Raw genomic sequence first — 4930 nt, forward strand, 5'->3', positions numbered from 1 at the left:
CTTTCAAGCCTCTGCTGTAATGTCTTTCTGAATTAGTGATTACTGTAGACATTATTTACTCTCTTTTTAAAATAAAGTGAGACCTCATGGACAATTTTAACTTTGCCAATATTTAAGATATTCCAGTAAGACCCTTCTTGGTGTTCCCTCATTCATGAAAACATTTTTTCTGTTCTGATCTCAGAGCTGCGGAATGCCCTCCCTCTAGAAATTTGTTTGACTCTTCTCTTTCAAAGGTAGTAGTCCTTCCCCATCTGATACTAGTAATTAGGGGTTTTTTTTAACTGCCCCTTTGCTGATTAGGGTCGGTCCTTTTAATATTTTAACTTGTTGGCTTTGTTTTTAATTTTTGTTAACTGCTTTGAGCAGTTCTTTGGTTAAAAATAAAAAATCTTCTCAATGCATTAATGATATGGTTGTAAATCTCCTTCAGGTGGAAAGGCAGGATATAAATGAATGGTATACTGATAGAAATGGCTAATATGTTATATCAGAATGGTGAGAAAAGGCTGAGAATCATAGCCTCTTTTTTCTCCATCATAATATGAAGAGCAGGTTTCTTGGATCTTGCCAGCCTGAGATCTTAAGATCATATGGATCTCCTCATGGGTAAAATTCACAAATCCCACTTGCTATAACAGCTATTTCTCTATTCCCTTTAGAGTGTCACTTAGAACATTATCTTGAGTCATCTGCAGATATCTGTCATTATGCCGGCAAATGGGTGGAAGGCTAACCAGAGGCATGAATGCAAGCCTTTGGACAGGTGGCTGGTCTTTGGGATCCTCTTGTCCTATTCTCTATATAAGATGCTAGATTTCTTTCCTTTCTTACTTCCTGAATGTATTGAGAAAGTCAGAACTTTATCTGAAGGAAGATGCTAGTGGGGGAAAAGGAACTGAAGATGTCACTTCTGGCAACCAACATGCCATCTTGTTTTCAAATAATGTGATGGTAGTAAAGTCCAAAATACAGCAACAACAGCAATAGATTAGTGCCCTGGATGGACAGCATGGCCAAATTTGCATCTTCCAGTTGCCAAAATTCCTGTATATTTACAAGATGTCTGTCTTGTCTGTGATTTTATATGGGAGTATCTCTCACTGTTTCAAAACATGAGGCCCACCCCCACCCCAAATTTTTGGACAGAAATCTGGAGGTTGGCAACCCTTTGTATCATCCACAACATACCATGTAAGGTATGTCTTCCACATGGTGAGCCATAAGCACATAAGCCTATGTTAACTGACTTTCTCTCTCTGTTTGGGTGTGTGTTACTCAACTATGCCTCCTCCCCATAAAGATGACCAGAAATGTAGAAACTAGGCCCTGGTCTTGCCTGTTAATGTGATAAGAACAGCCAACTCACCAGCCAACTGTACTCTCTTCATGCCTTTGCCTTTATACCAGAAAAACCCACTTAAATCATATGCATACAGACAGCTCTAGCAAATTCAGCACATTCATTTTTTTAAACAGGGTTTCTTGACTAGATGTGGATGTTCTGGTCCTCCTCCTCTGAATCAGAGTTCTGTGTTTGCAGAGATGTATAAAACATCCCTCAAATTTGCCCAGGTTTTCCCCTAGTGGACCTGAAAAGTTCAAATACTCCCCTTGCCAGCATCTACCTTTAAATAACACTCCAAAGTCAACAAATATCATTTACTTCTTTAAATTCTGAGAGGATATATTTGTTACATTCAGATTTTAAACTGAGAGTTCCTGGAACTACTGGTTTAATTTTCTTTAATGACACATGGCTCAAAAATATTCTCTCTAATAAAAACTAAAGGGAAAATTGCAATATTAAACCATGGACACGTAATGTAGCAATTTATCCAGCTTAATGAGACATTTTCTATAATACACTTTATTCCAAAGAGATGTTTTCATACTATCCATTAAAAGTCTCAAAACGAATTACTTTAATTTTAATTTTTGTTTTTGTTTTGAGGGAGACTTCCTTAACTTCCACTTTCATTATGCTTGCCCTCTCTCAGGCATAAGGAATATGAGCTGTGATATCTCCTTTTTAATACTACAAACCTATTCATACCATCTTACAATTACTTGAACTAATGTAGTTGTTAAACCAGCAGTTGCACTATGAATATGTGCAACAACCATGCAGAAAAACTATTGATTAGTATATCTCTTGGAAGATGCTTACACTGGTACAGCATTAACCTATACAACTATAAATATTATATTGATGGTTTAATCAAACTAGGTTTTTTTTACATGTCTATTAGTCACATTTTTATCCTGCCATTTCTCCAAGTTCAGAGCAGTGTACACTGTTCTCCATTTTATCCTAACAGCGACCCTGCAAGGTAGGTTAGGTGAGAGACAATGACAGGCAAATGGTCTCATAGTGAGCATCACGGCAGAGTGGGAATTCAAAGTTGAGTCTTCCAAGTCCTAGTTCAGCTCTCTAACCATTATACCACAGCAGCTGTCCAGCACAAAGTGCTTTTCAACCAATTTTTTAAGTATGTATGTTTTATTTTGAGTTTATCACATAGTGCCTTACCCTCCCATACAATGGGAGGGAGAAGAGGAACAAGGAAAGAAAGAGGGGCATAGAAGTAGAATTTGTGGGTGAACCCAAATAAATAGCTATGGAGGCTGTTTTTCCTGGAAAGCCATTTGAGGTAGGATGCTTGAAGTGAGAGCCAGCATTGTATCGTGGTTAAGAGCGGTGGTTTGAAGCAGTGGAGTGTGATCTGGAGAACCAGGTTTGATTCCCCACTCCTCCACATGAGTGGCGGAGGCTAATCTGGTGAACTGGATTTGTTTCCCCACTCCTACACACAAAGCCAGCTGGGTGACCTTGGACAAGTTACAGCTCTGTTAGAGCTCTCTCAGCCCCACCTACCTCACAGGGTGTCTGTTGTGGGGAGAAGAAGGGAAGGTGATTGTAAGCCAGTCTGAGTCTCCCATAAGTGGTAGACAAACACTTATTCTTCTTCTGCTTCTGCTGCTGCTAGTTAAAGTGTTCTCCCAAGAAATTTAATTGCTTTTCTGTACTAGAGTTAATGAAATTGTACTGGAGCACACTGGATGATACTCGTTCTTGATAACAGAAGGTTGTCCTGCTACTTTACTTTTGATGTTAAAAAGAAATGGCAAGCCATGTGAAGTTATCCAAAAAGATGACTGCCACTTAGTTTCTGCCTAAACTGGAAATGACTGGATTTCTCAAATTCTGCTTTGGGTAAAGCTGAACAGAATTTTCAGAAGGCTTACATGGTCTCTAATTAATTCAAGTGGTTCCACCAACACCTATGTTGTGTGGCAGTGGACAGAGTGCTGGACAAGTGAGACTCTGCTCAGAAACTTTCACTGGGTGGCCTTACTAAAATCATGATCTTTCTGGCAAACCTATCTCACGCAAGCCTGAGGTGAGCAGGATACAAATACGATAAATAAAATGAAGGAATTTTGAGGTCTGCAGTAAGACCTGTAGGCACCAGCAGGTGATAAAAGAAGTCTCTGGAAAGCCTGAGTCCTTATATTGGTAACAAAACAACCTCCGGGCCGAAATAATTACTGAATAAAGGAAATATGGTGTGTGGATTAAGCAGCCAGAAGGGAAGGTGGCACGGTATATAGCCTGACCTTGTCAGATCTCAGAAGTTAAGTGGTGTTGGTTTTCGGACAGGAGATCACCAAGGAAGACTCTGCAGAAGAAGGCAATAGCAAACCACCTCTGCTTTTCACTTGCTTTGAAAGCGCCTTGCTGGAGTCAGCCTAAGCTAGCTTCAACTTGACGGCACTTACATACATATTAATTACTCACATATTATGATACCTGGTTTGGGTGGCCACCTGTCCTCTTTTTCAGAGGGCTAACCTTTTTTGGGTGGGAGGGTATCCTCTGAAATGTCCAGGTTCTGCTTCTGTCTAGTAAAACTAGGTAAAGTTTGTTCTGTTTTTACATTTCTGCTGAAGACCCTGTTTGAGTGACAGGCTGTCATTCAAGGAGCTGAGCTCTGCCTGCTGCCTGAGATGGAAATGACACTATGGTGAGTTGTATTGTTACTTAAATTATAGTAATTATTTGTAAATTTGCATTGGTGAATATAAATTAGCATATTGAAATTTTGTGCAAATTCTGTCCTTTTTTCCCTTCCTTTTGTCCTGTTTTTGAAGCCTCTTGTTCTTTTTTTCATCATCCATAAATAGCCATTCTAACTTGGATTCTCAATGCCACCCCCACTTCTCCATTTGTAATTTTTCCAGTCTGACCCTACAACAAACAAAATGCAAAGCACTGCACAGAAGTTAAATGAGGCATTTTATATCTTATCGTAACACAGTGGTGGTTGTTTTGGCTATTGAAGACATTTCCCCAAGCACAAATCTATCTGTTTAGCCATTATATTTTTATCCTACCCTTCCTCTAGAAGTTCAGCATGGCTTACATGGTTTTTCCGCCACTTTCTCCCCACAACCACCCTGTGATGTAGGTTAGGCTAAGACAGCGTGACTGGCTCTAAGTAACTAAGAGAGCTTTATGACTGAGTTGGGATTAGATCCTAGATCTCCCCAGTCCTAGTCCAACACTCTGTCCACTACACCACATATACTCTCCACAGCCCATCAAGGGAATTCATGAATGTTATTCTTTGTACAATAAGATAGCAGACCATTAACGGTAGATAATCTGTTGCATTTAAGAAACCTAAAGTGCAGAATACCAAATCAATAATACTTGCATAATGGAAGATGTCCTGACATTGTCCTTCAAAACAAAACAAACAAACAAAAATAGTGTTCTGCTGAAGCATCTGAAGGAGAACTTGGTGATCTGGGGAAGTCAGCATGGATTTGCTCCCAACAGGCCCTGCCAGACCAACATCGTTTCCTTCTTTGATTGAATGATGACCTTCCTGAATAGCAATAATAGGTAGCTCTTATCATCAAC

The sequence above is a fragment of the Euleptes europaea genome, chromosome 5 (assembly GCF_029931775.1).
Source record: "Euleptes europaea isolate rEulEur1 chromosome 5, rEulEur1.hap1, whole genome shotgun sequence".
NCBI lineage: Eukaryota > Metazoa > Chordata > Lepidosauria > Squamata > Sphaerodactylidae > Euleptes > Euleptes europaea.